The following is a 21593-nucleotide window of genomic DNA, read 5'->3' as shown; positions in this document are numbered from 1 at the left end:
AGATCTCTTCCTCGATACAATCCTGTCTCGGAGCTCTACGGACAATTCCTTTGGTTTTTGCTCTGACATGCACTGTCAACTGTGGGACCTTTAAATAGACAGGTGTGTGCCTTTCCAAATCATGTCCAATCTATTGAATTTACCTCAGGTGGACTCCAATCAAGTTGTAGAAACATCTCAAGGATGATCAATGGAAACAGAATGCACCTGAGCTCAATTTCTAATCTCATAGCAAAGGGTCTGGATACTTATGTAAATAAGGTATCTGTTTTTTATTTTTAATACATTTGCAAAAATGTCTAAAAACCTGTTTTCACTTTGTCATAATGGGGTATTGTGTGTAAATTGATGAAGATTTGTATTTATTTAATCAATTTTAGAATAAGGTTGTAATGTAACAAAATGTGGAAAAAGTCAAGGGGTCTGAATACTTTCCGAATGCACTGAATACAAGGAGTGCCGGTACGGCAGGTAGCTTAGTGGTTAAGAGCGTTGTGCCAGTAACCGAAAGGTCGCTCGTTCTAATCCCCGAGCCGACTAGGTGAAAAATCTGTCGATGTGCCCTTGAGCAAGGCACTTAACCCTAATTGCTCCTGTAAGTCGCTCTGGATAAGAGCGTCTGCTAAAAAATGTAAATCTAAATCTACCGAGTCAATGTACAAGGTAGTTGAGGTAATATGCACATTTAGGTAGGGGTAACAGTGACTAGGCAATCAGGATAGATCATAAACAGAGTAGCAGCAGAATATATGAAGAGTAAAAAAGTGTGAAAGTGTGTCTATGTGTGCGTGGCGTCAATTTGTGTGTTTGTTTTGTGTTTGTGAGTGTATGTAGTCGCATGTAGTCTATGTGTGTGTATGTGTAGGTTGGAGTGACGGTGTAGTATGTGTGAGTGTGTGGGTAGAGTCCAGTGAGTGTGCAAAGAGATGGTGCAAGAGAGTCAGTGCAAATAGAACGGGGGGTTAATGCAAATAGTAAGGGTAACCATTTGATTAACTGTTCAGAAGTCTTATGGCTTGGGGGTAGAAGCTGTTCAGGATGCTTTTGGTCCCAGACATGGCGCTCTGGTACCACTTGCTGTGCAGTAGCACAGAGAACAGTCTATGCAGATAGAACAGACCATTTTTAGGGCTTTCCTCGGACACCGCCTGGTATAGAGGTCCTGGATGGCAGGGAGCTCGACTCCAATGATGTACTGGGCCGTACGCACTACCCTCTGTAGCGCCTTATGGTCGGATGCCAAGCAATTGCCATACCAAGCGGTGATGCAGTCAGACAAGATGCTCTCAATGGTGCAGCTGTAGAACTTTTTGAGGATCTGAGGGCCCATGCCAAATATTTTTAGCCTCCTGAAGAGGAAGAGGTGTTGTTGTGTCCTCTTCACGACTGTGTTGGTGGGTTTGGACCATGATAGGTCCTTAGTGATGTGGACACCGAGGAACTTGAAGCTCTCGACTCGCTCCACGATGGTCCCGTCGATGGTAATGGGGGCGTGCTCTGCCCTCCGTTTCCTGTAGTCCACGATCAGATCATTTGTCTTGCTGACGTTGAAGGAGAGGTTATTGTACTGGCACCACACTGCCAGGTCTCTGACCTCCTCCCTATAGGCTGTTTCTTTGTCGTCGGTTATCAGGCCTACCACCATCGTGTCATCGGCAAACTTAAAGGTAATGAACAGTAAAAAATCTTGTTTTTCATGAAATTGGATTATATTCGGATGAAACCAGGTCAAAGTATGATGACCAAAGTATGAAAAAGGACATGCGTTTAAATTGATAAAGTTACTGGTCCCGTCCCCAATATCAAACACTTGGATTCAGCATGCAGGATTATTAAGGGGATAGGGTGACATCACCCTAACTGTCATTTTATATACCAATGGTAACGTGATATTCTTCCTCATAATTATTTTACCTAATTTAAGTACCGCCTTGTAGCCAACATCGGAGAAGGCGTGTTTGCAGAGGGGTGTGGTTTATACAGCTAGATAGCTACCATACTGCTGGCAAAATGTTACTGTAGGGTGTGAGCAGATATAACTAAACGTTTATACTATTCATCTATGGCAAAGATACTTATATGTTTCCCCTATCATCTCTGTCTGGTGTTAGCTAGTTACTGCCTAGCTAGTTCTTCAGCCAGCATGGAACAAAAGGGTGGGACGGTTGTTCAAAACTCTGATGCAGTTGTCATGACAACACATCCGTCAGTGCTGCTGTGAATCGCATCACAAGAGACATGCCTAACGGGAGACAATTTCAATGTTGTTTGAGTTGCTTTTTGTATTACCAAATTACCTTGAGATGATTTTACTGCAACACTGCTCACTGTATCCAAATTTCTTGACATTGCTTTTTCAAAGAGCTGTCAGTCAAGGTGAGCTCATGAATATATGCTCCCTGCCCTCTCAGCCTGTCTTTTCAAACTTCCTGGTAGTTAGCCATGAGAGAAAAAGTACAGAAAAAATATTTATAGCATTTCTATCCCCAAAATATATTGTGGGTGATATTTTAGTCACTCTAAAGGCTATTTTACATGGGAATCAGAATGACTGTTTGGGACCTTTAATGATGGTGTTAGAGTCGGGAGTACAGGAGGGGACTAAGCACACACCCCTGAGGATGTTGCCTACCCTCACCACCTGGGGGTGGCCCGTCAGGAAGTCCAGGATCCAGTTGCAGAGGGAGGTGTTGCACAGGGTCCTTAGTTTAGTGATGAGCTTGGAGGGAACTATGGTGTTGAACGCTGAGCTGTAGTCAATGAACAACATTCACATGTAGGTGTTCCTTTCGTCCAGGTGGGCAAGGGCAGTGTGGAGAGCAATACTAATTGCATCATCTGTAGATTTGTTGGGGCAGTATGCAAATTGGAGTGGGTCCCGGGTGTCTGGGATGATGGTGTTGATGTGAGCCATGACCAACCTTTCAAAAAATGTCCTGGCTACAGATGTGAGTGCTACGGGACGGTAGTCATTTAGACATGTTACCTTGGCGTTTTTGGGCACAGGGACTATGTCTGCTTGAAACATGTTGGTATTACAGACTGGGTCAGGGAGAGGTTGAAAATGTCAGTGAAGACACTTGCCAGCTGGTCAGCACATGCTCTGAGTAGGAGTCCTGGTTATCCGTCTGTGTAGCCCTTTCCTGCAGTCAAATGACCTAGTGGCCTCATGGGTGGAATGTTATTAATATTTTTCATAATTTCATAATTATTTAAAAACATTATTAAAAAATCCATCCGAAAATCCAGTGTTTCTATATCAAACGGTTTTGTTATATTTCAGTCTTCTGTGATGTATATAAAGTGTAATATTAGGATGCAAACTCAAAATTGAAAACATTTAAACTCTATATCTGACATGGTACAGGTGTCTTCTTTTTTAAGCCCATAACCAGTGTGTGAGGTGTATACTTTGGTTTCAAAATAGATTTGTTTAAGACTACCAAGAAACACTCTGTGTGACCCTGATTTAGCCCACTGCAGTAAAAGGTTAAAGGTCTTACTCACATCGGCTATGGAGAGCGCGATCACACAGTCATTTGGAACAGGTGGTGCTCATGCATGTTTTAGTGTTGCTAGCCTCGAAGCGAGCATAGAAGGCGTTTAGCTTGTCTGGTAGGCTTGCGTCACTGGGCAGCTCGCTGCAGGGTTTCCCTTTGTAGTCCCGTGATAGTTTGCAAGCCCTGCCACATCCAAAGTGCGTCAGAGCCGGTGTAGTAGGATTCAATGTTAGTCCTGTATTGACACTTTGCCTGTTTGATGATGCGTCGGAGGGCGTCCAGATTAGTAACCCGCTCCTTGAAAGCGGCAGCTCTAGCTCAGGTCAGTGCAGATGTTGCCTGTAATCCATGGCTTCTGGTTGGGATATGTACTTACTCTTGTTTGCTTATGGCCCTATACAGCTTGTTGAATGCGGTCTTAGTGCCAGCATCGGTTTGTCGTGGTAAGTAGACAGCTACAAAAAATATAGATGACAACTCTCTTGGTAAATAGTATGGTCTATAGCTTATCATGAGGTATTCTAACTTAGGTGAGCAGAACCTTGAGACTTCCTTAATACTGTTAACAAAGAGACACACACCACCCCCCTTGAGTTTACCTGACGCTGCAGTTCTGTCCTGACGATGTATAGGCAAACCAGCTAGATGTTCAGCCACCCCTCTGAGAAACATAGAATATTACAGTTCTTCAGATCACGTTGATAGGATAGTCTCGAACGGAGCTTGTCCAGTGATTGTACACTCGCCAAAAGAACGGAGAGTAGAGGCGGTTTATCCACTCACCAACTCTTCCTTCTTCGAGTGTTGAGGATTTGGGCCTGGACCGGGATGAGCAGTATGTCATTCGCCTCCGACTCATTGAAGTAGAAATCCTCATCCAAATCGAGGTTAGTGATTGCTGTTCTGATGTCCAGAAGCTAATTTTTGGTCATAAGAAAGTATGGCGGAAGCATTATGTACAAAAAAAGTTAAGATCAGGGAAAAAAAACGGACAAAATAGCACAATTGGCCAGGAGACCATAAAACGGCTGCTATTCCCTCCAGCGGAATCTTTTTACAAAAAAAAGAAAAAGCTGTCATTTGCAGCTATAAGGTGTTTTATTGCACTGAGATTCTGATGACTATAGATGAATGATGATGATTTAAACATAATTATTGTTAACACTGTGTAAATGGCATTTGTTGTATCGTATTCATTTTATTTTGTCATGTTTGTGGTTTAGTCTCTGCTGCTGTCTGAAACTGAATATCTGATCTGAGATCTATCTATCAAATATTTTTATCATAGTTCAATCTGATACAGTTTTTGACAAATACTACACTGTAAGAGGCAACCGGCTTTGTTTAATTGTTGTGAATTTTATCGATGCACACCTGTTTAATTTCCTAAACTAGCGAGCACATTCTGTTAAATACCCTTATTATGCAATCAATAGTATCTCCCGCCATGGACGTCAAAGGATAAGAGGCCTTGGACACCCCTGATAGGCCAGATTGGTCTGGTCAAGATGTTCCGACGTCTGATGGCGAGAGGAAAATAAAGAGGGAGCACTGTATTTAGTGTGTTGAATTTATGACGTTTCCCTCTATGTGAGGAGCCCTCCAACCCAGTGCTGACAAACACAGAGAGCAGGGCTTGGCATAATGTTTTCAGCGAAAAAGGGACCTATTTCCTTTTTATCGGGTACAGAAGACCAAGAGATGACACCCAAATGCGTGCGCACACACACACACACACACTCTCTCTCTCCTCGTACCCTTGCATTAAGGAGCAAGGGCAAACGGCTTAGTGGTGTAGACAATAGGATAAGGAGATTACATTTCTCCCCTCAAAGTGATTAAGATTTCACTTAAAAAATCATCTGTCTTTTTTCTTCAACTACTGCCCGAGTATTACTGATGTTTACCTAGCCTGTGATAGCCTGTCCTCTCTTTAACCTTCATGGTGATATGTAATGTCTGGGATGACAAAAAAACGTTGAATGACCAAACAGGTGAGTTGGGGTTTGTAAGCAATTTTTCACACATGACAAATTATTTGAACAGAACCTACAGGGTCCGTGAGCGACCTTGAACAAAATCATCTGCAGGTGTCTATTGACAGAGCAGCTGCACCAATGTAAAGAACATACAGATGCATGCCTATTGTTTAACTTATCTCAGCATAAATACCAAACCTATGCTAAAACTATAATATCACACATCAACACCAGAATGGGGAAACAGACACCAAGCCAAACAACCACACATCCCGCCTTTCCTTCTGAAAAAGCAGACTAGGAAACAAACAACATTCCCGAGGTGCAATAAAGGGTTTGGTGTGGTTAATGAGGCTATGCAGAGCCGTAGAAACACAAACAACATGACGGCAAAACTATGTTGATTTTACACAGGAGGGAAACTCCTCTCTCAGGAGCTCTTTCTTCCCCCTGTGACTGATCCAGCATATTAATAACCCACTGCTATGAAGGACTAGAAGGGAGATGGAGGGAAGAGAGGGAAAGACGGGGGAGGTAGACTTGGGATAGCCTGGAGGATATGTATCTTTAAATTACATTCCCAATTAAAGGACTTGGAAGGCAAATAGCGCCATTTACAAGCAGATGGTTTCCTGGTTGCTTGGGGCTTAGTGTGCGAGATGGATTATTTATGATTCCTGCTCTGTCACTGGAAATCAAATCACACCACGTAATGGATGCCGGGACCTCAGAGGACCTGACATTTTATGTGCTGTACCCTAAAGTGGGTTTTTGTCTTTCAGTGGTCAGAGTATTTGTAATGGACCCAGTCACACAGGCCACATCATCTGTTGTGTGTCATATCTGCTCTCTCAAAATATGGAGACTATGTTGTTGAACTCATGGACTCCATAGCTTCATCAATGAATTTGAGAGTGGTTATATTTTCCAGAAAATAACTATGTAGCTTCCTGTCCAGGGGCTATACTTGTACATCAAAGCTGCCTCACACTGCATAAATAGGAGATAGGCTCCTGCCCTATGGGCTGTTCTGGCTCTGACAAGGCTTACTCATTAAATAAAGCATTAGTGATCCAATTGTATTTGTATTTATTGTGCATCCTGGGGTCCAGCAAAATTAAGGCAGTTAAACTATTTTAAAAACAATATTGACGCCAGCAACTGTTTTGTCTTTGGAATTTAACTACTGGTGGATGGAGGTGCTGATGGTTCTTCATGTTTAAAGTGGGCTGTGGTGGTGTCACCCAGCCTTGAGCTACCGCAGGGTAGGATGGTGTTGAGAAGGAGGGGTTGGTATTGATCCATTAAAACAGCTGTCCTCATGTTTGCTGATTTGTGACAGGCGCTTGCAGAGAAAGGACTCAATAGGAGGTTCATTATCATCAAAGGTCAAATAGGCAGTGGTGGAAAAAGTACCCAATTGTTATATAAAGATACCTTAATAGAAAATGACTCAAGTAAATGTGAAAGTCACCCAGTAAAATACTACTTGAGTAAAAGTCTTAAAGTATTTGGTTTAAAATATACTTAAGTATCAAACGTAAATGTAATTGGTAAAATATACTTATTTATCAGAAGTAAAAGTAAAAATATAAATCATTTCAAATTCCTTATATTAAGCAAACACGACGGCACCATTTTCTTGTTTTTTTTATTTATGGATAGCCAGGGGCACACTCTAACTCTTGATAAGTGCATGAATTGGACCATTTTCATGTCCTGCTAAGCATTCAAAATGTAACAAGGATTTTTGGGTGTCAAGGAAAATGTTTGGAGTAAAAAGTTCATGATTTTCTTTAGGAATGTAGTGAAGTAAAAGTATAAGTTGTCCAAAATATAAATAGTAAAGTAAAGTACAGATACCCCCAAAACTACTTAAGTAGCACTTTAAAGTATTTTTACTTAAGTATTTTACTCCACTGCAAATAGGGGTTGCTTACTGTATATTTGTCCTGATTGTCTGCATGTACAAGTAGGCAACCTGAACAAGTGTGAGGTCTCATTATGATGAGTTTCTAGTATTGAGAAGTGAAGATGCAATAATTTACTTAGACATTCTGTGGAGATTTTGGATTACGAGCTCGTGGTTTCATCTAACAAACGGACATAGCCTTGCCCCATTGTCAGTTGAACTGCCCCATACACAAATCTCACATCTTTTATACTCTTGGTTATCCTTCCTTTCACATACATCTGGCAACCATCATGGGCACTCCCTTTCTCTGTTGTTATTACCCTTTGCCCCGAGTCATTATATCCTGTCCATCAATCATACTATCATAAACATCACTAATCTCCTTTGACATAAGGAATGTAGACTCCGTGGCACCAAGCCAATTATCTCGTAACTCTACCTCGGTCCTCACGATCCTATGACCTGACATCATAACAATAAACTATTTTTATTTTTTATTTTGTGGTAAGTAAGATCACTTAACCCCCAACAATTCATATAAAATCCAATATTTTCAATCAGTAGTACATATATATCTGACTAGATCCTAAACTATGCTAGATAACTGACCCATCATCTTACACATGCTACCAAGAAAACATTCATAAAAATAAATTGTGACCATCATGACATCATCCCCACAAATACAAAGATCCATAACCATTACTAAGTTACATAGATATTACAATATATTCAAATGAATATATCAAAATAAAATGAATTAAATCTTCTTCATCCATCTTCATACAGATGAACCCCAAGCTTGTCACTGGTCACTTGTAGCGCTATCTGATCTACCGAGGTCTTCTTTCCCAATCTTCAATCCTGTAAACCTTAAAATCCACTTTAAACATTTCCAACTTAACATTCCTTATTCCTCAATTAACATTATCAATGTACTCTAAACTGTAATAACCTATAGATTAATAATTTATCCTTTCTGTCCTTGCATTTATATTGACTGATAGATCTCTATTCATACTCCTAATACTTCCTATATGTCTCTAATATTTCCCATAGCTTTATTTAAATTCCCTATACCTACCTAATCTTAATGTCCAACATGTATCCCCCATATAACCACATACATTCCCTCTTTATCTACTATAATAGCATCCAATGCTATGTGATTATCACTTACATAGTCTAATGAGTAACATCTCAGACCCAATTGCTTAACAACCCATGATTGTTAAAATATACAATGTTAAACTCTGACTTTGTCCTCCTAATATACAGTGGGGAAAAAAAGTATTTAGTCAGCCACCAATTGTGCAAGTTCTCCCACTTAAAAAGATGAGAGAGGCCTGTAATTTTCATCATAGGTACACGTCAACTATGACAGACAAAATGAGAAAAAAAAAATCCAGAAAATCACATTGTAGGATTTTTAATGAATTTATTTGCAAATTATGGTGGAAAATAAGTATTTGGTCAATAACAAAAGTTTCTCAATACTTTGTTATATACCCTTTGTTGGCAATGACACAGGTCAAACGTTTTCTGTAAGTCTTCACAAAGTTTTCACACACGGTTGCTGGTATTTTGGCCCATTCCTCCATGCAGATCTCCTCTAGAGCAGTGATGTTTTGGGGCTGTTGCTGGGCAACACGGACTTTCAACTCCCTCCAAAGATTTTCTATGGGGTTGAGATCTGGAGACTGGCTAGGCCACTCCAGGACCTTGAAATGCTTCTTACGAAGCCACTCCTTCGTTGCCCGGGCGGTGTGTTTGGGATCATTGTCATGCTGAAAGACCCATCCACGTTTCATCTTCAATGCCCTTGCTGATGGAAGGAGGTTTTCACTCAAAATCTCACGATACATGGCCCCATTCATTCTTTCCTTTACACGGATCAGTCGTCCTGGTCCCTTTGCAGAAAAACAGCCCCAAAGCATGATGTTTCCACCCCATGCTTCACAGTAGGTATGGTGTTCTTTGGATGCAACTCAGCATTCTTTGTCCTCCAAACACGACGAGTTGAGTTTTTACCAAAAAAGTTATATTTTGGTTTCATCTGACCATATGACATTCTCCCAATCCTCTTCTGGATCATCCAAATGCACTCTAGCAATCTTCAGACGGGCCTGGACATGTACTGGCTTAAGCAGGGTGACACGTCTGGCACTGCAGGATTTGAGTCCCTGGCGGCGTAGTGTGTTACTGATGGTAGGCTTTGTTACTTTGGTCCCAGCTCTCTGCAGGTCATTCACTAGGTCCCCTCGTGTGGTTCTGGGATTTTTGCTCACCGTTCTTGTGATCATTTTGACCCCACGGGGTGAGATCTTGCGTGGAGCCCCAGATCGAGGGAGATTATCAGTGGTCTTGTATGTCTTCCATTTCCTAATAATTGCTCCCACAGTTGATTTCTTCAAACCAAGCTGCTTACCTATTGCAGATTCAGTCTTCCCAGCCTGGTGCAGGTCTACAATTTTGTTTCTGGTGTCCTTTGACAGCTCTTTGGTCTTGGCCATAGTGGAGTTTGGAGTGTGACTGTTTGAGGTTGTGGACAGGTGTCTTTTATATTGATAACAAGTTCAAACAGGTGCCATTAATACAGGTAACGAGTGGAGGACAGAGGAGCCTCTTAAAGAAGAAGTTACAGGTCTGTGAGAGCCAGAAATCTTGCTTGTTTGTAGGTGACCAAATACTTATTTTCCACCATAATTTGCAAATAAATTCATAAAAAATCCTACAATGTGATTTTCCTCAATTTGTCTGTCATAGTTGACGTGTACCTATGATGAAAATTACAGGCCTCTCTCATCTTTTTAAGTGGGAGAACTTGCACAATTGGTGGCTGACTAAATACTTTTTTCCCCCACTCTACCTAATATGACATACACATTATAACACTTTATTATCACTCCCTGTTAAATCATTACATCCCTAAACTATTAATGCTTTAAAAATTCAACCAAAATCAGATCATATGAAAATATCATAACCCCATGATAATAAACAATTAAGTACTTGCCTATCAACATAGATATGTACCACTCTAAACATCCATATCAATATCACCCAATACTTCAAATGTATATAATGACTAATATGCTAATACGTTAACCCAATTAATCAATATATTCATGATTTCATTCACAATATTCACCTTAACTTCCATGTTTGAAACTGTATGATTCAACAATGTCTACTCAAAATAAATCATATAAGTGTATCCTAATACATTACCATAATGTATCACTGTTAAACATTTCTCAATTTAACAATCAATATCCTTCATTTTGAAAATAATTATACTAATACATACTAATGATTTACTTAAATAATTCATTCATTTTATAAATTATAACCAACCAAATTACTTAACTCAACCAAATTTTAAAATGACAATCCTTATTGATTCACTTTATCCTCATCAATGAAAATTAAAACCCTCAACTTTATCACCCATTACAACTGTCAGAATATACACTTATATTAACATACATTATAAACATCCATAATTCTATTATGACTTTCCTTATCCTGAAAATAAATACAGATCATTATCTCAATGCATTCTTAATACTATTAATTTAGCAGTGTATATACAGTGGGGAGAACAAGTATTTGATACACTGCCGATTTTGCAGGTTTTCCTACTTACAAAGCATGTAGAGGTCTGTAATTTTTATCATAGGTACACTTCAACTGTGAGAGGCGGAATCTAAAACAAAAATCCAGAAAATCACATTCTATGAATTTTAAGTAATTAATTTGCATTTTATTGCATGACATAAGTATTTGATCACCTACCAACCAGTAAGAATTCCGGCTCTCACAGACCTGTTAGTTTTTCTTTAAGAAACCCTCCTGTTCTCCACTCATTACCTGTATTAACTGCACTTTTTCGAACTCGTTACCTGTATAAAAGACACCTGTCCACACACTCAATCAAACAGACTCCAACCTCTCCACAATGGCCAAGACCAGAGAGCTGTGTAAGGACATCAGGGATAAAATTGTAGACCTGCACAAGGCTGGGATGGGCTACAGGACCATAGGCAAGCAGCTTGATGAGAAGGCAACAACTGTTGGCGCAATTATTAGAAAATGGAAGAAGTTCAAGATGACGGTCAATCACCCTCGGTCTGGTGCTCCATGCAAGATCTCACCTCGTGGGGCATCAATGATCATGAGGAAGGTGAGGGATCAGCCCAGAACTACACGGCAGGACCTGGTCAATGACCTGAAGAGAACCTGGACCACAGTCTCAAAGAAAACCATTAGTAACACACTACGCCGTCATGGATTAAAATCCTGCAGCACACGCAAGGTCCCCCTGCTCAAGCCAGTGCATGTCCAGGCCCGTCTGAAGTTTGCCAATAACCATCTGGATGATCCATAGGAGGAATGGGAGAAGGTCATGTGGTCTGATGAGACAAAAATATAGCTTTTTGGTCTAAACTCCACTCGCCATGTTTGGAGGAAGAAGAAGGATGAGTACAACCCCAAGAACACCATCCCAACCGTGAAGCATGGAGTGGGAAACATCATTCTTTGGGGATGCTTTTCTGCAAAGGGGACAGGACGACTGCACCATATTGAGGGGAGGATGGATGGGGCCATGTATCGCGAGATCTTGGCCAACAACCTCCTTCCCTCAGTAAGAGCATTGAAGATGGGTCGTGGTTGGGTCTTCCAGCATAACAACGACCCGAAACACACAGCCAGAGCAACTAAGGAGTGTCTCCGTAAGAAGCATCTCAAGGTCCTGGAGTGGCCTAGCCAGTCTCCAGACCTAAACCCAATAGAAAATCTTTGGAGGGAGCTGAAAGTCCGTATTGCCCATTGACAGCCCCGAAACCTGAAGGATCTGGAGAAGGACTGTATGGAGGAGTGGGCCAAAATCCCTGCTGCAGTGTGTGCAAACCTGGTCAAGACCTACAGGAAACGTATGATCTCTGTAATTGCAAACAAAGGTTTCTGTACCAAATATTAAGTTCTGCTTTTCTGATGTATCAAATACTTATGTCATGCAATAAAATGCAAATTAATTACTTAAAAAGCATACAATGTGATTTTCTGGATTTTTGTTTTAGATTCCGTCTCTCACAGTTGAAGTGTACCTATGATAAAAATGACAGACCTCTACATGCTTTGTAAGTAGGAAAACCTGCAAAATCGGCAGTGTATCAAATACTTGTTCTCCCCACTGTACATATTACCTGAATTATTTGTTATTTTTCTTACTTGTTTATTTTTACTTATCTATTTTTTAATCAACACTTATTTTTATTAAAACTGCATTTTTGGTTAAGGGCTTGTAAGTAAGCATTTCACTGTAAGGTTTACAGCTGTTTTTTTCGCCACATGTAACAAATACAATTTGATTTGATTTGAATTTGGATGGAGATTTCTACTTCAAGGAGTCGGCAGGGTTGGATGTTCTGCTTACTCCGGACCAGGCCCTAATTCCCCGGACACGAAACAGGAAGCGGTGGCAAGAAGGCGAGGCGGCCTCCTAAAGATTACGTCTGCGAACAAATAGACCGCCTTGGCCCTCTGTTCTGTTGGAGTCTTGGCTGAACAAGGACATGGATAACATATATCTCACGGGTTTCACTATGTGCGTCTAGACCGGACGGCAGCCTTGGGTAAGACTAAGGCGGGAGGGGTGTGTCTCTTTGTTATCAGAGGCTGGTGCGCAATCTCTAATGTTAAGGAAGTCTTGAGTTTTTGCTCACTTGAGTTAGAATACCTCATGATAAGCTCCTATACTCCCTGCGTGGCTGCGCATGACTCCAACACCATCATTAAGTTTGCTGATAACACGACGATACGACAGCCTATAGGGGAGGAGGTAAGTGACTGAGGGCCGAGCACTCCCCCATCCACATCTACGGGACTGTAGTGTAGTGGGTCGAAAGCTTCAAGTTCCTCGGTATCCACATCACTAAATAATTAAAATGGTCCACACACACCAACATAGTCGTGAAGGCACGACAACACATCTTCCCTCTCAGGAGGCTGAAAAGATTTGGCATGGGCCCCTCAGATCCTCAAAAAGTTATACAGCTGCACCATTGAGAGCATCTTGACTGGCTGCATTACCGATTGGTATGGCAACTGCTTGGCATCCGACTGCAAGGCTCTACAGCGGGTAGTGCATTCGTCCCAGTACATCACTGGGGCCGAGCTCCCTGCCATCCAGGATGTCTATACAAGACGGTGTCAGAGGACCGTTAATAGTTAACCAAATAGCTACCAGGACTATCTGCATTGACCCCCTTTGAACTAACTCTTTTGACTCATCACATATACTGCTGCTACTGCTTATTACCTATCCTGTTGCCTAGTCACTTTACCCCTACCTATACTGTATGTACATACAGTGCCTTCAGAAAAATATTCACAATTGTTGACTTTTACCACATTTTGTTGGATTAAATTGAGATTTCTGGCCTACACATAATACCCCATAATGTGAAAGTGGAATTACGATTTTAGACATTTTTACAAATTAATTAAAAATTAAAAGCTCAAATGTCTTTACTCAATAAGTATTCAATCCCTTTGTTATGGATAAGCCTAAGTAAATTCAGGAGTAAAAATGTAATAATAATAACTTGCATGGACTCACTCTGTGTGGAATAATAATAATATGATAATATGCCATTTAGCAGACGCTTTTATCCAAAGCGACTTACAGTCATGTGTGCATACATTTTTACGTATGGGTGGTCCTGGGGATCGAACCCACTACCCTGGCGTTACAAGCGCCATGCTCTACCAATTGAGCTACAGAGGACCACAATAATAATAGTAGTGCTTAACATGATTTTCGAATGACTACCACATACCTGTACCCCACGCAAACAATTATTTGTAAGATCCTTCAGTTGAGCAGGGAATTTCAAACACAGATTCAACCACAAAGACCAGGGAGGTTTTCCAAAGCCTCAAAAAGAAGGGCACCTATTGGTAGATGGGTACAAATTTAAAAAAGCAGACACGGAATATCCCTCTGAGCATGATGAACCTATTAATTACACTTTGTATGGTGTATCAGTCACTGCAAATATACAGGCATCCTTCCTAACTCAGTTGCCAGCTGATGCCAGACTTTAAAACAGATACAGAGTTTAATGGCTGTGATAGGAGAAAATAGGATGGATCAACAACATTGTAGTTACTCCACAATACTAACGTAATTGACAGAGTGGAAAGAATGATGCCTGTACAGAATAAAACTATTCCTAAACAGGCATCCTGTTTGCAACAAGGCACTAAAGTAATACTGCAAAACGTGGCAAAGCAATTCACTTTTTGCCCTGCATATAATGTGTTATGTTTGGGGCAAATCCAATATAACCCATTACTGATTACCACTCTCCATGTTTTCAAGCATAGTGGTGGCTGCATTATGTTATGGGCATGCTTGTAATTGTTGTTGGACTGGGGAGTTTTTCAGGATACATTTTTTTTTGAATGGAGCTCAGCACAGGCAAAATCCTAGAGTAAAACCTGGTTCAGTCTGCTTTCCACCAGACACTGGGAGATGACTTCACCTTTCAGCAGGAGAATAACCTAAAACACAAGGCCAAATCTACGCTGGAGTTGCTAACCAAGAAGACAGTGAATGTTCCTTAGTGGCCGAGTTACAGTTTTGACTTAAATCTACTTGAAATTCTATGGCAAGACCTGAAACTGCTTGTCTAGCAATGATCAACAATCAATATGACAGAGCATGAAGAATTGTGAAAAAAATTATGGGCAAATGTTGCACAATCCAGTTGTAGAATGCTCTTAGAGACATACCCAGAAAGACTCACAGCAGTAATCACTGCCAAAGGTGCTTCTACAAAGTATTGACTCAGGGGTGTGAATACTTATGTAAATGAGATATTTCTGTATTTCATATTTCTTTTTTTATGCAAACATTTCGAAAAACATGTTTTCACTTTTTCATTATGGGGTATTGTGTGTAGACGGGTGATAAGAAATGCTTTTTAAACAATTTTGAATTCAGGCTGTAACAACAAAATGTGGAATGTCAAGGGGTATGAATACTTTCTGAAGGCACTGTATCTACCTCAATTACCTTGTACCCCTGCACATCGACTCAATTCTGGTACCCCTTGCATATCGCCATGTTATCGTTACTGATTGGGTATTTATTCCTTGCGTTATCTTTCTATTATTTATCTATTTTTCTCTCTGCATTATTGGAATGGGCCCATAAGTAAGTATTTCACTGTTAGTCTACACATGTTGTTTACGAAGAATGTGACAAATAAAATTTGATTTCATTTGACCAGACGAAAGTCTCTGTTCTAGTCAGATTTCATACATTATTAAAGGGGAATTTCACCGATGGGGAATCTGGGCTTGTTTTCAGGTGGAAGACAGTTCAGGACCTTGCACGCTGAGTGATACACCCTATGACGGCTTCCGGTGTATTGCTTGGGGTGGGGGGAGAAGATATGGATGTCTTTGTTCGATAGAGTCATTGGATGTCTTTCAGCGATGTTCCTATCAGTGGATTCATTGCTAAATATACAAGCAGACAATTTCTTTATAATAATAATAATAATATGCCATTTAGCAGACGCTTTTATCCAAAGCGACTTACAGTCATGCGTGCATCCCACTTGATCCCGGGGATCAAACCCACTACCCTGGCATTACAAGCGCCGTGCTCTACCAGCTGAGCTACAGAGGACCACCAGGATCTTTACAGTCTCTGAAAGTCTACAACTTGTGTTGGCCGGTGTTTCATGCTCTTGTCACACCCTGGCTCTGGGGACTCTTATATGTTGAGCCAGGGTGTTAGTTTCTATGTTTAGTGTTCTATGTACATGTTCTAGTTCATGTGTTTCTATGTTGGCCGGGGTGGTTCCCAATCAGAGGCAGCTGTGGCTTGTTGTCTCTGATTGGGAACCATACTTAGGCAGCCTGTTTTGCACTTGTGATTTGTGGGATCTTGTTCCGGAGAGGTTTGTGTTTTGTTAACCTTAGGACTTCACGTATCGTTTATTGTTTTGGTTCGTTGTGTGTACACTAATAAAAAGATGTACGCCTATCACGCTGCGCCTTGGTCCGGTTCTTACGACGATCGTGACAGAAGATCCCACCAAATAAGGACCAAGCAGCGTGTCCAGGAGCAAACACCGGAGGTAACGCTAGTGGATGTCCTCCTCGGTTGGGGGAAGATCACCGAGGAGGAGGCCGTCCGCTACCGGAGGGCGATGAGGGAGGATGCCCAGGCAGGAGAGGAGAAGCGGCGCCAACCGGGCCGTCGTCGGACAGGCGAGAGGCAACACCAATAAAAATGTTGGGGGGGGCACACGGCATGGACGACGGGGCTGCTTGAAGCAGCTACAGGGCGAGTTTGTGGACTAGGAGAGGAGGCCACCAGGTTACGGGGGCCATTGGTCAGGAGGGAGAAGGAGAGTGTGGAGGCACGGCGAGAGGAACTGAGTAGGCAGCAGAGGGAGCAGAGGTTAATGAGGAAACCCAGTCCCGCTCCTCGCACCAAGCAAGTGGTGTGTGTCACCAGTCCGGTCCGGCCCGTTCCTGATTCCCGCACAAGGCCAGTGGTGTGTGTTCCCAGTACGGTCAGGCCCGTTCCTGCTCCCCGCACTAAGTTAGTGGTGCGTGTTCCCAGTACGGCCCAACCAGTTCCTGCTCCCCGCACTAAGTTTGTGGTGTGTGTTCCCAGTCCGGCCCGACCCGTTCCCGCTCCCCGCACTAAGTTAGTGGTACGTGTTCCCAGTCCGGCCCGACCCGTTCCTGCTCCCCGCACTAAGTTAGTGGTGCGTGTTCCCAGTACGGCCCAACCCGTTCCTGCTCCCCGCACTAAGTTAGTGGTGCGTGTTCCCAGTACGGCCCAACCCGTTCCTGCTCCCCGCACTAAGTTAGTGGTGCGTGTTCCCAGTACGGCCCAACCCGTTCCTGCTCCCCGCACTAAGTTAGTGGTGTGTGTTCCCAGTACGGCCCAACCCGTTCCTGCTGCCCGCACTAAGTTAGTGGTGCGCGTCGCCAGCCCGGCCCGGCCTGTTCCTGCCCCTCGCACCAAGCCTGTGGTGCGCGTTGCCATCCCGGCCCGGCCTGTTCCTGCCCCTCGCACCAAGCCTGTGGTGCGCGTCGCCATTCCGGCCCGGCCTGTTCCTGTCCCTCGCACAAAGCCTGTGGTGCGCGTCGCCAGCCCGGCCCGGCCTGTTCCTGCCCCTCGCACCAAGCCTGTGGTGCGCGTCGCCAGCCCGGCCTGTTCCTGCCCCTCGCACCAAGCCTGTGGTGCGCGTCGCCAGCCCGGCCCGGCCTGTTCCTGCCCCTCGCACCGAGCCTGTGGTGCGCGTTGCCAGCCCGGCCCGGCCTGTTCCTGCCTCTCGCACCAAGCCTGTGGTGCGCATCGCCAACCCGGCCCGGCCTGTTCCTGCCCCTCGCACCAAGCCTGTGGTGCGCGTCATCAGCCCGGCCCGGCCTGTTCCTGCCCCTCGCACCAAGCCATGCTCTTGTCACACCCTGGCTCTGGGGACTCTTATATGTTGAGCCAGGGTGTTCGTTTCTATGTTTAGTGTTCCATGTTCATGTTCTAGTTCATGTGTTTCTATGTTGGCCGGGGTGGTTCCCAATCAGAGGCAGCTGTGGCTTGTTGTCTCTGATTGGGTACCATACTTAGGCAGCCTGTTTTGCACACCGGAGAGGTTTGTGTTTTGTTAACCTTAGGACTTCACGTATCGTTTATTGTTTTGGTTCATTGTGTGTACACTAATAAAAAGATGTACGCCTATCACGCTGCGCCTTGGTCCGGTTCTTACGACGATCGTGACAGCTCTGGCCTCTGTCCCTCCCAAGGCAGGCTTTTTTGAAAAGGAGGCGGACGCTAACAACAATCCTTTGGGTAAAACTGAAAGAACTGACCAGACGCAATGGCTTTGGTTGCGATCCGCCAATACAAATTTGAAGAAGAAGACGTAATGGCTTCAAGTGATTCCTCTCATCAACCCGAATTCAACGATGGAGCATCTATTAGCTACATGGTGACATTCAACCATACATGTTTCAACCGGAATATAGCGAAGAGGATTCAAAACTAAGAGTTGGATTTAGCTAACATTAGAAACTCAGCTACAGCCGATGCCAGCACCAAGAGGGCAGATGACAAATATGTGCCTAGCTAAGTAAGTTATTTTTTCTAGGAGCCATCTATCTAGCTAGCTAGCTAACTTTAGTTGATCTAATGAAACTCATATTGTGTATTGCTGGCTAACATACTACTTGTCACGTCTCCTCTGGTTGCTCCCCTCCGGCGCTCTGATTCGCCGGTCTACTGAGCCACCGGTCTGAGCGCACCGCCTCGGCAACACCGGAATGGAAACCCAATGCACCCTAATCACCTCCAATGCACCTGCACCTCATCATCTCACACCACCCTTATTTAGCCCTGGACTGTTCTAGATGATGTTGTGTGTGATTGTTTAGCTTTGTGTCATTTACTCTATCTTTGTTATTTCTCTTGCTCATTGTTAAGTAAACCTTGACCTTGTTAATTCCTGCGTCTGCATCCTGCCTCTTCGTATACTCAGTACGCGTAACACTACTGTTTTACAGTGGGGGGAAATTGAATAATGTTTATGTTTACTAACTTAGCTAGCTAGGTAGCTAGCTAACTAAGTTAGGTAGCTAAACAACTACCGGTAGCCATATCTATGACAAAAAATAGAACATGTTTTACAATCGTAGATCTTTTGTATCTCGATTGTAAAACCTCTTCTCATTTTAGTGGTAGATGTGGTTAGCAAGCTACAATGTTAAAACCAGCCACCCAAATTTAGGTTTAGCAACAAACGTTAGCACATGACTGGAGTTGGCTAGTTAGCCTGGTGCCTGCTAATTTATATGCCATGCCTCGCATTTATAACTTGTTAGCAAACATGTGTAGCATCAGCAACTGTAAATAATTTTACTAGCTAGCTATGTAACATCATTGACGAGGGGTTGGCATTGGTTATGATTATGACCGTGGATGCATTTCAGTCTCTCAAAATTATATACATGATACAAGATAGGATTCCAAACAGATGTAAATAACAAGTATTGCATATCAAGCAAGCTAGCTAGCTAAGTATACTAGCAAACAGTGAGGAGAAACAGTAATACAATGATTTACTGTTGTAAATCTCTAAAACTGAAGCTGGTTTTACTATAAGAATATATGCCTAAGCATGCCTGATAGACATGCCTGTAGGTAGACACTGTCTGCCTACCTACCTAGGCTCATTTGTATGGTCTGGTCACTGTGCAAAAGTTGAGAGTTATGTCATATTCTTTCTATTAGGCTAGATATTGTTGTAAATGTAATATGTGCATTCTGAAAGTATTCAGACCCCTTCACATTTTCCACATTTTGTTACGTTACAGCCTTATTCTAAAATTGATGAAATTAAATATGTTGCTCATCAATCTACACACAATACCCCATAATAAGACGTTGCCGAAAGTGGTGTAGGGCTTCTTAACCACCAACTGTTCGGTCCTCTTGCAGAAGATTTTCTGGTACTGCACGTCTCCTAGAAAGGCATGGTTGTGGTGTTAGCATTTTACACTTTTTGTGGAAGGGACGTAGGGCAACACGCCTTTGTTGGTAAAGCTATGAACCGAATGGGACCGGCTAGCGTATTGTTTAGGGACAATGAGGGGACATTGGGAGCTGCTTCTGAGAGGAAAGAGCAGTCAACAAAGTGAATGGGCTGGGGGGCTAAAGAAGGTGTGAAAAGTCTTAGGAAGGCAGTTCTTACACAGTATGAATTGTTATGTATGGCAGATTGAGGAGAAATGGCACCTCAATCGCTCTCACACACAACAATACATTTACAACCAAAATCCCCTTCCTCATCTCAAAGTACTGTCTGTAAACCTCCCCCAGCCCAATGACCATGACAGATCATTCTTGTCAACAGTAGCCCTTTGCAGGGGAATTCTGTAGACTTTTCTTTGTATTGTGTTTTGAGAATCTGAAGAGAGAAGAATGAGGTGGTTGTGTCATTACTGTTGAAGTCTTGATTTTATACCTTTCAGTGTCCCTTGCTGGTTTCTGTCCCACAATCTTGTTGTGCTCCATAACCGCTAGATGTGTTCTCTCCCTCATGCTTGTGTACCCAAAATACCCCCGCTTTGGGTATTTTTCAGCAGGGCACTGTGGAATGACTCCAGATAACCTGAGTTTTACAAAAAGAAATTGTAAAAAGAAAAGAGGAGTAGTCTAAATTCATTACATGGTCTGGAAGGTACTCTGTGGTCCTCAGGCTACCTCTAACCACCTGTAACCCCATAACACATACACAAACCATACAAACACTAGCCAATTCATGTTGATCAAATCAAATCAAAATCAAATCAAATTTTATTGGTCACATGCGCCGAATACAACAGGTGCAGACATTACAGTGAAATGCTTACTTACAGCCCTTAACCAACAGTGCATTTATTTTTAACAAAAAAAGTAAAAATAAAACAACAACAAAAAAAGTGTTGAGAAAAAAAAGAGCAGAAGTAAAATAAAGTGACAGTAGGGAGGCTATATATACAGGGGGTACCCTTGCCAGAGTCAATGTGCGGGGGCACCGGCTAGTTGAGGTAGTTGAGGTAATATGTACATGTGGGTAGAGTTAAAGTGACTATGCATAAATAATTAACAGAGTAGCAGCAGCGTAAAAAGGATGGGGTGGGGGGCAGTGCAAATAGTCCGGGTAGCCATGATTAGCTGTTCCACGAGTCTTATGGCTTGGGGTAGAAGCTGTTGAGAAGTCTTTTGGACCTAGACTTGGCACTCCGGTACCGCTTGCCGTGCGGTAGCAGAGAGAACAGTCTATGACTAGGGTGGCTGGAGTCTTTGACAGTTTTGAGGGCCTTCCTCTGACACCGCCTGGTATAGAGGTCCTGGATGGCAGGAAGCTTGGCCCCAGTGATGTACTGGGCCGTACGCACTACCCTCTGTAGTGCCTTACGGTCGGAGGCCAAGCAGTTGCCATACCAGGCGGTGATGCAACCAGTCAGGATGCTCTCGATGGTGCAGCTGTATAATTTTTTGAGGATCTGAGGACCCATGCCAAATCTTTTCAGTCTCCTGAGGGGGAATAGGCTTTGTCGTGCCCTCTTCACGACTGTCTTGGTGTGTTTGGACCATGATAGTTTGTTGGTGATGTGGACACC

The sequence above is a fragment of the Coregonus clupeaformis genome, chromosome 4 (genome assembly GCF_020615455.1).
Source record: "Coregonus clupeaformis isolate EN_2021a chromosome 4, ASM2061545v1, whole genome shotgun sequence".
Lineage (NCBI taxonomy): Eukaryota > Metazoa > Chordata > Actinopteri > Salmoniformes > Salmonidae > Coregonus > Coregonus clupeaformis.
Note: the sequence above shows the minus strand (reverse complement) of the source record.